This window comes from Odontomachus brunneus, unplaced genomic scaffold, assembly GCF_010583005.1.
Source record: "Odontomachus brunneus isolate Ranch 3 - 2012 unplaced genomic scaffold, Obru_v1 Obru_scaffold_008, whole genome shotgun sequence".
In the NCBI taxonomy this organism is placed as follows: domain Eukaryota; kingdom Metazoa; phylum Arthropoda; class Insecta; order Hymenoptera; family Formicidae; genus Odontomachus; species Odontomachus brunneus.
In genome coordinates, this window is record NW_022639458.1 from 2811059 (window position 1) to 2824093 (window position 13035).

Sequence of the window (13035 nt, forward strand, 5' to 3'; positions counted from 1 at the left end):
TTGCCTTTGTGCGCGCTGATACATTCTTCAAAACGAGATTCTAAATAAGGTTAATGTAGTAATCTATGTCTATATCTGATAATTAGTAATCTATATCGTTTTAGTTCCGCGCTTTGATTACGTTACGTATTGGCGCTCCGAAAACTCGAGAGTCCCATTAAACAGGGACTCCAATTCGCGGGGTCGTCTTTTTTCTTCCTTCTTTTTTACTAAGGTTTGCAAAAACACATTCTTGCCCTATCGAGCCCGATGTGCAGCAACTTCGGGAAAAAATCCCTCGAAAGTCCGCCGCTTCGGAATTTGGCACTTAACCCAGGTAGTCTAGATTCCTGCAGTTGAGCATCTCTAGAGGCAGTTACACGTCCCGCGATGCACCTGCAGTCGGCTTTTGCGGTGCTTGCATACGCGAGTCGCATACCAGGACGACGACGACTTTATGGCCCGGGCCTTAAAGTCCGAGATTCGAAGTGAATTCTTCCAATCCGTGAGAAGGGCGAGTGAGGGCGAGTAGGAGCCAGGACGAGGAAGAGGAGGAGGAGCAGGAGGAGGAGGAAGAGGAAGAGCAGGAGGATGGGAGGAAGGTCCATCGGATTTTTCGATGGCATGTCGCCGGTTTCACACCCTAAGTGGCGCGGTGCCTCTGTCGAAGACAGAGAAGACACTCACACATCTGGGCTGTTCGGGCCCGGCCGAGGGTCCGGCTTAAACCGAGTTGGACGCACACCACGATCGAGCGGCTGAATAAAAGATGAGATTCACACCGAGTCTTGTTCGCGGCTCTCTCTTTCGGTTTTTCTGTCGTTCCTCTGCCAACACACCGCTGCCGACCGCAACTCCTTCACCCTCCACCGCCGCCGCCGCCGCTACCACCACCGCCGTTGCCGCGGCCTCTGTTGTGCTTAATAAAGTGACTTCGTGATCGGCGCAAAAGCTCTGCTCCCGGTGCGATCCGCACATTTCCTCGATACTGCGGGACCGGTCTTCCTGCACCGGTCTTCCTGGTTCACTTCGAGAAGCATTCGTCTCTGGTACTCGGTGTTACGCCTCTCTTCGACCATACGAGATCCGAAGGGATCCGATTTCGTGGAGGAAAGAGAGAGAGAGAATACCGATCACTTTGCATGGAAGTCAACTTTGTGAGAATATGTGCGAAATAAATGTTACGTCGGAGTTCCTCAATATAACTCTCCGTACTATTGTTGCAAATCCTCCCAGAATTGTCCCTAACATATAATTGTTTATAATTTAAAGAAATTTACAAAATGCAAAATTGGAATTAAAATGTTCAGAACAAATATTTGTTCGTTTCGCGTACATTATCCTACTAGAAATTTATTCTATGGTTCTGGTAAAATTAATCACAATTCGTTACTAGATTTGTACAAGGTAATGCTATCAGATCCTAGTAAAGTGGGTAATCAGGATCTTATTAAGGATTCATCAAATCTTAATTAAACTTTTGTAAAGTTTTCGTCAAATTCTCACGTTAAAGGAAAATATTATTTTGTGTGGGAAATAAAAAATTCAATTATTTTGTTTAATGATAAAAAAAAAACGATATTTCATTACTAATGTGTGTGATCTCTTTACCGTCTCCTCTGCAATTCCCCTATCCAAATATTCCGCTGCCTCGTAAACAGTCATCTATCCCTTCACTGACTAATTATGTCTTCACATGTTGCTTGATTTTACGATTAAACGAGAATTGATGATGCTAACTAACTCTGACATATTCATAGCTCTGATATTTATAGTTCACACTTATAAATCATTCTTATAACTTTGCGACTTATAAATTTTTATAATATTTGGAATTAAAGTGAGAAAATATAAAAAATAACTTCCATATAAAAATAATTTTTATAAATTACACCTATTATATATGTGAGAGAGAGAGGGGGGAGAGAGAGGGGAGAGAGAGAGAGAAATTAGTCACAAGTGCCTATTGAATCCTGATAAGTCGTAATCAAAAAAATGCCGAAAAAAATCCGGATTAATATAATCTTATAAAATATTACACTAATGTAAGCATTAACGGACGAGTCGCTCAGAAAAATACGGTTAGTATAATCGCGAACATATTAGGAAAAATAAACAGATGGTCAAGAACACGTATTGTCGGTTAGGCAGACATTTGAACGACAGGCGGCTAACATATTTGGTTTTGTGCGTGATACTGGCATGGATTTAAGTGTATTTGTTTGTATATAACGAATTAAAAGACGTGGACCAATAGGAAACTGCCAAGAAGTCCGAACGAATATAATAGCCGAGAATGCGAAGCGGCGGCGGCTTTTGTACTCGGGTTATCGTCCGTTTTTGATACCGTTTTGAAGGCAACGGTCCGTTTTGCATTTGTCGAAGAGTTTTGGGAAAGTAATATAGATAAAAATATAATATAGATAAATATAGATATCTGCAGTACTTCATTAGTGGCTATCAATTTTGTTTGCATCGTTCCCTTTACTTGTGTCCTTCAAATTTCGGTCTACACTAAGTTATTACATTAAGATTCTAATGTAAATCTGTAATAGCCTAATTTTACTTTAAAGTCTTCTTTATTCAATTCTTACCATATTTTTATCAGATGTGCTATAGTGTTGAGTCGCCTTACATTTATCCAGTTAGGTCCTTGCACAATATCAGGTATATTTGATTAAAATCTGACATTTCTAGTTGACAAGTTAATAGGTCAGGATCTTAATGTAGATCTATAATAGGCTCAACTATTATAATTTTATTTCTCTTCTTTATATAATTCTCACTGTAGCCTTATTAGTTGTACTTGGGATTGCTTTACATTTATTCAGTTAGGTCTTTGCACAATAATAAACGTACCTGATCAAAATTTCTAGTCGGGATTGTTATCCAGCACAACGGCATTCTCGCGGCATTCCCGCGACACCCGTGATAACTATATCGCGAGTCTGGACATTTATACGTATATTGTAGTTGACAAGAAGCATTTCCAGCGAGGCGTCAGTTTTTTCAACACACATCCTTTCACTTGCGTCAATTTTTCCTGTTCGCGTGCAATCTCTGCCCGTTTTTCTGTCGCTCGCCTGCCGCCGCTATATGTTTAATTAAGTAATTTCACAATCGAGACGTAAATATGGCTGTCGTCTCTCCGCAAGTTTTTGCTCAGCCTGTTTTTTGATTTTCACCTTTGACAACTTGGCCGCTCTTCCTCACCGTGCTGAAGACTGAAACGATCACGCCAACCTTCGGACCACCGACCGGTTTTGCCGCGAGTTGAGCTCCTAATGGATACGTGTTTGTTTTCGATCGTGATTATCGTAGATCAGTTGATACTTTCGCCTTTAACGCTTTCCTCCGGAGCTTTCGTCTAATTTGCAAATCGCACCGTTTTGCCAATTCGTCAGGCAAAAATCAAACGTAGGCGTTCTTTTAATTCAATAATATAAATTCCTGTCGACTCCGATATTTCGCTCCTTTTTTGTTAGTTGTAATATTTTTTTTTTTTGTATCATTAGGAGCAGGAAATCGTTGCGCGTGTCTCTGTGTTTTCCTCATTGGAAAAGTTCCGAACCCGGCTCTCTTTCTCTCTAATCAAATTCGAAAATTCCGCATAGAAACGTTGTAAAGAGCCGCTCGCGATGTTCCTCGATCTCGTTCGTGCACCTCGATTCTATATCGAACGAAGACATTGACGGATTTGTATGTTCACTCTAACGTCGGACTTCAATCCTAATTGAAGTGATACCGAGCGTGCGGCCTGTTTTTGCACGTTGGGCTTTCCTCAACGAGCTATCTATATGTGAGAATTCGAGCCATTAAAATTGTTCTCCGAGCCATTTTCGCTCATTCGTCCGTTCGTTCGCGAGAATATGAAACGCGGTGAGAAAAAAACGCGCGCTCGTACGACCCGTTCGATTTACGATCGAACCGCGAGAAGCGCGTTTTTCTCACCGATTTCTTGCAGCTCGTATATACACTTCGCGAAGAGTCGACGCGCGAGTTCTTCCACTCGTGTTCATCTCCGATATCGATCTCACTCTGTTTTCAATATCTTTGTTTTTCTGCCACGCGGAACATCGAAAGGCTTCTCCAAACTCGTTGAGGTTCTACGGGTTCTGACAGGTTACTTCAGACCGGTTCTACTTCAACTTAAAGTGTAGATGGATCTCCGCCCATATACACGAAGTCAAATATTTTCGCCGCGTCTCTGAGGGTATCGTGAGGATCCGTCATTGTGTATTCTCCGCTCGGGTGATCGAGGCGAAAATTAACACACTTCGCGGGCAACACACACTTCGGTTACGGCGTAAACTTTTTTTGCGAAACTTTATAATATGCGCAAAGATATTCGCCGTAATACAAATTACGACAAATTACTGTAACACGCAGATGATAGATACGTGCGCTCCTTGTTCTTCTTTGCTTCATGATGATACACCGTTTACACCAATATGTAATTATTGTCGATGTGTTAATAATGACAATTTTCACCAAGCACATTACTCTTATTAAAGCCAGAATCAGTCTTCCCTCTTAACGAGTTTCGACACGTAATACAGGATACTGAATACACGGGATATTAAATTGCTTTTAGTTTCTCTGCGATGTGTTCGCTATCTACAACTTCGATTACGGAACATACAAGATTACCGATAAGCTGCAATATTGTGACATGTCTCTGCATGTTCCCCACACATTTTCCGAAATCACCTGCGACATCATGTTCCAAGTGCCGTCGCAAAATCATGCGTGGCAACATTTTTCCACTGAATAACAGGTCATTCCACAAGTAGAATGTGGACTTTCGGTTCACGCGCGCTAGAAAAGTTGTAGAGGGTATATTTATAATTTTTTTCATTTAGATTTTCATTAGCACTTTTACGGAATTCAAATGAGTGAGGACAGAAAGTACCTCAGTATATCAGATTAAGATGTTCAAAAGATGTGTACCATGTTGAGGATTAATAATGATAGTAATTAATAATAATATCAATCACATTCCATAAGTAATTGCGCGCATAGTGATAGGCGAAATATCAAAGTCTCCAGAGTTTTATGCGATTAAAAAAGATGACGAAACGGATGTATTTTAGATTAAACTTAAATTTCTTTTCGTTCCTATGTATAAATTTGGAGAGCTGCAATGCAATTGCGCAATTATTCATGAGATGACCGCTAATATCGCAAGCTATAGATCTCGCGTGCCTTGATCATGACATACGAGCCTCGTGTCTTTACGCGTCGATTGCGTGCATTCTCGCGTCCAAGAGTACGCGGCACACGGCGGAGAGACGTGAAACGTACAGCTGTTAACCCGCAGCTAAAAAGCATACTAAATAACCAGCGTAAAAGGCCGCATAATGACCGCTAAAGGACGCGCGATGCGTTGCTCGTTGTTCGTACGCGCACTTGACGAATTGACGGACGCGAAAGTGATCGAGTGTGCGCGATCTCGATTGATATCTCGACTATGAGCGCCCCGGACGTGATATTAACGGACATTGCAAAAGTCCGTCAGTAGCAGAAGTACTAATTGCGGTCGCGAGGTGCGATCGTCTGTTAGCAAAACGACTGTTTTATAGACCGGCGTGTGCAAAAAGGCGAAGGTCCTATCTCCTGTACATTATCCGCTGAAGTAAATAACGTTTCGTTAGGTTCCGCTATCATTTGCAATGCAAAGTGATCGAAGTCGCAGTCGTAGTGGAAGTGCATTTCGCATTAGAAAGGGCGACGCTTCGGTGAGTAAGCTTCACTTACACGTTGGCCCCGAGCGAAAAATCACGAGTTCCTGCCGCGTGCGTTTTCAGCTGTAACCGTCTCTTAGCTAGCCGTGCTGACGACTACGATACTCTTATGTTAGTTCAATGACACACGGGAAGCCCCTTAAAACTATTTGCGTGTCAACGGTGCGGCGGTCGTGCGGGGATATATACGGAAACGACGAGCGACGTGCTACATGCTAGAGATCGAAACACACGTTCTCCCTGCTCCCTTCTCTCGTACGTTAACCAGTTATCGGTTAGTCGGTTACAGGTACGAGGCTAAGTGAGAAGTTCCGAACGAACCAATTAAGCGTAATTGCCTAAAACCGGCACATTATAGATTCATTCTTCGATCTCCGAAAATCTTAGGAATCATTTATTTAATTCAATAAATCACGTATTTACGGCCAACTGTTTCTCTGTCAAGCGGCATATGAGCCCCTCGGAAACCAAACTGGTCGATTATGTGAAAAATATCTTGATTTAAAAAGGAGATAGGAAGGGAAATTACGTTAACTTTGGTGATGCAAATTGAGGATTGTATTTTAGTGTTTTGGATGTTGAAAACGATAATAAAAATCATTATAATTGTTTGTTTACAAGATGTCTACAAAACAACTTTAATGAATATTCTTTGTACTCGGTGATAACTATGTTGTTGTCTTTGATGTTACTATTTATGTCCTATAAGGCATGCAAAAAATGTTTTCGGTATTCAATTTATAATACGCTAAAAAAGAATTTAAGTTCTGAATTTATAAAATAAAATTCTTATTAAACAGTGCATTTTATTTCTTTTTTTTTGTTAACATTTTTCTATTGGTTTATCTTTGTTCTTTTTCCCTTTTTTTATTATGATTTATTGCGCATTGTACCACAAAGAAATGGCTACCGTCAATAGATAAGAATAAATAAGTTAAAATCGAAATAAGAAAGCATGTTATATATATATAGTATAAACGTTAAAAACGCATGTTCGATAAACACTAAAAACTATCGAAGGAATCGCCGAGATAGTGTAGCAAATTCTCAGGACATTTTTGTCGCCTGCAAGGACTACGAAGTTCCTTTTATGTCGTTTGCAAGCGCGAAGACCCAATTTAATGGAGCGTGTTAAAACACGGACTGTCGTATTAACACACCTTCCTTGCTCAGGTTGCCGACTCGTGAGTACAATCGTAAACGAATTAAAGATTTTCACGTGGGTTGTAAACCGATACAATTAAGTCGACGCAGGGCTGTAAAAGGTTGTAAAGGGCAATTAACACGAGGAGTGTGACTAGGATTATAAGTCACTCGGGTTGTTACAGCTGTCGTTGTAAAAACTGCATCTTAGCGCGCTCGATTGCTTCTTTGCCTTTCTATCTATCTATCTTTCTCTCTCTTTCTCTTTCACCAGAGAGTATTCGATTTTTATCGCGATGTGCAGCGAGACAGCAACTTTTATTATTTAGGCTCTGTACGACAGGATGCCTCTAATTTGGTTTCAACCGCGTCGCTTCCACGTTCGTTTTTATATGGGGAGAAACGCGATATAAACGAGACGACTACGACATTCGTGGATCGCCGCGCGACGGGACACATTGTATTTTATAAGGCAAGGGGTGTCTCCGATGCGGCAGATAAGATCGAGACGGCGTTATTTACAGGGTATCTGTACAGTTACTTCTTCGCACGACCGAGGAATTATAATGATGTTAGGTTTAATCATGCGTGTTCGCGTGCATCGATTTGTAACTTGACGAAACGTTAAGTTGCTACAAAATATAAAGGAAAGGGCGGAGGAAGAATGAGGCAAAAGAATGGTTCTACATTCGCTGCAGGCAACGTTAAATCGATTTTTACATTTAGAGAACGTATCTTGAATCTATATTCCACTGTCGTAAGAATAGCAGAATTTAAAAAATGGCTTGGAGACGGCTTACAGCAATTTATAAATATGTAATGCCTTGGTAATCGATAACACGAACCGACGATCACGCGCGGTGGTACCGGCCAGCGTAAGCAACGCGATCGCTTTGAAAGAAAATTGTGAAAAGATTAAAATGCAAGAAGACATATATTCATGGAAATTGCGTGTTCTTTGGACGATCACAAATCACTCAACGTCAGGCGTTAATCGCGCAAACGGCGCACGACATCATCGAAGAATCCCACCACGGAAAAACGTCATTATCCGATAATTAGCCGTTCACTACATATGAGTAACATTGACGAGGACAAGTAACGGTGCAGACGCAATCTTAAGAAAAGTCACAAAGAAAAAGAAGAAATAATTATTAAAAACTAACATTCGATCTGGGGATACACAGTTCCATTCACATTAACGGAATTAATTTCTAATGCGGAAAATATTTCCAAATTTTCAATTAAAAAAAAAACATTTATCGAATTATTTTCTACACTCGATAATTTGTACGCTCTACCGCAAAACAGTTTACACACTTTTTATTAAAGAAAATTGTAGTGTTTCGAGTTGTTGTTTCGAGCAATTGCGACGTTTGTTTCGAGCTACTGTTGACGTGCATTCAATACACTGTCACATTATCTCGTTTTATAGAATATATAAAGTTTACTTAAATAAAATTCTCTTACTTAAGTATATAAATCCTAACATACACCTGTAACGCGTACGTGCGCGGGAATATTCCATCTATTTAAAAGAAATTTTAAGAAACTATCTGCCCCCTCTCTGTTTTTGTTTCTCTTTTTCCCTTCTCTGTCTTCTCATATCGAGGAGAGAAGAAAACAGGCCAAGTGTCCTGTTGCAGTTTCGAATCTCCAAGATCGAAGAAGCGAAGGAAGAAGAGCACGAAAGAGAGACAAGCGACGGAGGGAGGAAGGCAAGGACCCGAGAGGTTGACGAGAGGGAACGTAACGGGGAATGCACGCGGTCGCTCGCCTGGAATTAAGGCTCAGCAGGAATGAAGGATGGAGGACGGAGAATGAGGATAGGAATGGTCCAAGCGGGTAGAGCGCGGGGAAAGAGGGGCACCGGTAGAGAATGCCAGAAGACGAGACGACCGTTCTCCGCTGATGGATGGAACCGTGCATCCCCAATAGCGTCGATGCCACGACGTTTCTTCTTCGTGCCCCGTTAACGCGGCGATGGCCCCACGTCGATACCGGGTCGTCGCGACAGACGGACTAACCGCGCCGAAACCACCGACGCCGTCGCCAATGACGCGCCGGGCGGAACGTCCAGTTTTTCACCGATGAGACAAGTGTCGCCCGACACCGCGCGTTGCCCCCTCGCGAAAACCACATTCTCGTGACTGCCGGCGCGCTTCCAGGTTCCTGAAGAGGTGACCCTCTCGTAACGGCGTCGTTCCGACGCCGCAGGAATCCCCGCTCCGTTAACACCAGAGTCGAGAGCAACACGGGCCCACGAAAACACAGTCGTTAATCTGAAATCACGAAATACTCTTCTGCGCGTTTGAGCGACCGACGTCCTCATCAGCGATGGGGCGAGCGTTAAGACGGCAAGACGTCGAGATTATGATTACGTGACGATTGTCGGTTATTAGTTATTAAAGTACACGACGGGCGTTACGACGGTGACTTCCAGGAAGCGTCTGTCCTCGTACCGAAAATCTCGCTATACGGTCCGGGCCTTGCGCCTTCGTCCGAGCTTAATAGACTTTATTGTTTTACGACCCAATTATAGATTACTTTTACGAGGCGACTGTCCGAACCGTGTATGGCCTAATCGTACGTTTCTAATGAATCTAACAAAAAAGCTTCACAAATTCCCAGCCGCGTTTTCCCTCCCCTACGCATCCCTCCTCCACCCTTTTACCACCATTAACTTCTTCCTCGATCCCTTCTCGCTACAAATTTTATCTTCCCGTAGAGTTTCCTGCTCTTTTTCTCTCGTTTTATTTCGAGAGACTCTTTCTCTTCCTCTCGCGATCTTTCTAAATTGTAGCTTAAATTACTTATTTCCGTCGCCTTTATCGTGTTCTCGACATTCGTGTATCAGATCTTGTATACTACTCGTGCTCCGTCTACACCCACACATTCATGTTGACGACAGTGTCAGTCTCGGCTGCTACCAAGAGCAATTCTTACGAGTCCTTTTCCTGAAAGGACGAGTCGCTCCGCAGTTGCATGCACATCTGTTTCCGAAAGACAACGAAAGGAGCCGAGACGACGCAGCGATGTTATCGGCGAAGGAGTTGAGAAAAGATTTCGTAGTTTCACCACGTTTTCGGTTTTCGTGCGGTCGAAAGCAAAAGGAAAGGGGATCCTTATGCGGCCGGTCCTCCCTCTGTCCGTCTCTCTCTCTTTCTCTCTCTCTCTCTCTCTCTCTCGCTCTCTCTCTCTCTCTCTCTCTCTCTCTCTCTCTCTCTCTCTCTCTCTCTCCTCGTCTCGTCAAGAGACCGTCAGGACGTGCACCGGAAACCCTACATGGGCCACGGGCTTTATCTCGAATGCATCTGACACCCGCGCCTCATTCTCCACTTGCACAGGGCACATCCACCGAAATGTGCGCGCATCTCGCGCTGTGCACACGTACGCCTCGTATCTGCTTCATGGCGGACGGGTCGAGGTCACGAGAACTGCTTTAGCCGGTTTTCTGGAAGACAAAGGTGTGACTAGCTTGTCGGAAATTGAATTTCGTCGCTTTAAGAAGCGAACGTGCGTGCGTGTTCCTTGATGAAATAGATCAATTGTACCCGTAAAAATCTACTTACAAAATTTATAATATGAGATGTGATATGTATACAGTATTTACTCAAGTTCCACGAGTTTCCACTTGCTTCTTTGTTCAATGCAAATTGCATTGGGATTAAACTCGAGAGTGTGCAGAAACCATAAAAGCGTACGTAAACGAATACCGGTCTCCCACGGGACGCGGAGATGGAAAGAAATAGAGAGATCGGTTGGCCATGGTCCACGGTAAACAGTCGGTTTTATCGGCAAGGGTGTTGGGAAGATAGACATCGCCAGGGAATACGGTAACTAAAGCGAGATCACCGCCACCGGTCGAGATAAGATCTTCACCAGCTCCGGCAATACAGATCGTTTACCGTGCGATCGAAGATTGCCTCGGATACCTTTTGCGCTGTCCCTCCGGTATCGTTCTGCGTAGATGCAATTAGATCCGTTCAGTCGGCACGAACAAAAGAATCGGGGCGATTTTGGGTGAAACCGCTAGTGGTAGAGGGACAATTTCGAGCGGTTCTCGCTTAGGTCGTCGCGTGATCCCATGTTAGTTCGGTGTTCCGATATACCTGCGATTCCGAGCATCCGGCGAGGACCAAACGCTACGCTAACGTTACATGACAGGGGAAACGGGGTATAATTGGCCCAACGGGTATGTTGCCTCTGCGCTTTGTTTATGTATTTATCGTGAGAAGGACAATGGAAATCAGAAAATGTTCTTTTCAGAACGTAAAAATTTTTCCTTGAGTTTCTTTAAAATCGAAATAATATTACAATTAAAAAATAGAAAAAACTGATTTAGGAGTAGTCAAATATATTTTCGAGTGTCTCGGAATTTATTATTAATATTCTCTAAACTTGTGAATAAACTTCAGTGACTATAATTAAAATGAGATTTCCTGCGAGTGATGATACACTATTAGTAAAAGCAGTTTTCTTTCATAAAATTATTGAAATAGATTATATGGACGGACGAAGTAAAGTTGGCCATTATTTAAAAACCGACAGGATTGAGACGTTTCACGGAGACTCAGGATGCATATTTTAAATGTGACTCCGGAGTTGCTAGCCTTGCAATCGGGGCAAAATGACCACGTTGTAGTATGTTTATATCTCGAGTATCACAAAAAATATACGATTTGCAAAATTGTTACGGGCATAAAATATAGTGTAACGTTGTGTCTACCATGTTTGCGTAGTCAATTACAACAATTAGTTGTATCTGAGAAGTTGTAACTTTGAAATTCTGAAAAAAACATGCCATCTGGCACAGTCTATCCTCTGTCGTCAAAGTAAGCGCGCTGTAAACGCACCCGGGAGAACTTAGACTCAAGTGCGCGCTATTTTGAGGAGTCGCGCTACTGTTACGACGGACCACATCGATCATTCGTGTTGTAGATGAACGCGTTCACGAATACGTTTAGAGGCTCACGTTATTCGCGTCGGCGAAACCGCTCCCATTAAATCGCTGCCCAGTTTGCGCGGAGAAACAGGAAACGCGGCGTGTAAAATATCACCAAGTTAGCCCTCCTGCGCGCGTTTAATAGCGGAGATCGACGCGCGGCGGCGCGGCGACACTCAAAAGAGCGAACATTCGCGAGCGGGACGAGGTTGTCGAGGAGCGCGGCACGAGGGAAGACGAGCAAGAAGAAGAGGATGAAGAGAAACGGGGGGAAAGAGGAGAAAGTCAAATGAGAGAAGAGAGGAGAAACAGAGTGAGTCAGGAGGAAGCGAGAAGGAGATAGAACGAGAGGAAAAGGCGTAAGCCAGAAGGTCCTTAGCCGGCACGGAGATCGGCCTTAATTAACTCCAAGCCGACGAGGAGGAGAGCTCGTTTGCGAACGCCGATTGCCGGCGGTCCACGACGACGACGACGACGATGACGACAGCGACGACGACGACGACGACGCCGACGATGACGACGATTCGCTCGGCGACGTGGACGACCAGCGCAACGGAGACGAAGGGAAGACGACCGAGCCGGAGAGCTCTGGGTGGCCCTTGGGTAACCAGAGATTCCAGTTTCTCGATAATTGGTCGAGCTGTTTCGACACCCGACCACACCAACCCGCGAGTATGAGGAATAAATCGAAAAGGTGCGCTTCTCTTATGGCCTTCTGCCTACAGACAGGGCCGAACGGCAAGGGTGAACGGCGGGGGCAGATGCACTCGTATGATACCGAGGCGACGACACTCGGAACGACGCCTACCTACGACCGTTATAGCGCCAGCCTGTCGAAAGGATTGGGACAATTAATTTAGGACTAACGCCGCCACGGAGATGCGATCCGACTGGATGAGCGGCGTTATCGCGAAAGAAGCTCGGCCGATCTAATGGACGAGAGACTGGAAGTCAGTATCGAAAACGATAGTCTGGTTCAGTTGTGCGTTGCGTTCGAGAAGTCAATATATCGCGTAATTAATACTCAAACTAATTAGGGATTGTTACTCATAGAATTGTTACTCATAGAACATCTTCAAGAATACAACAATCTGTCAAATGCGTATTAATTAACAATTGATAAGTCTCCCTTTAGCCCCCTCGATAAGATTCCGCGATAATCAAGACTCGAGGATCGCATCTCGGCGACGTCATCGCATTCGTCACGAGGATCGCGTTCTGATC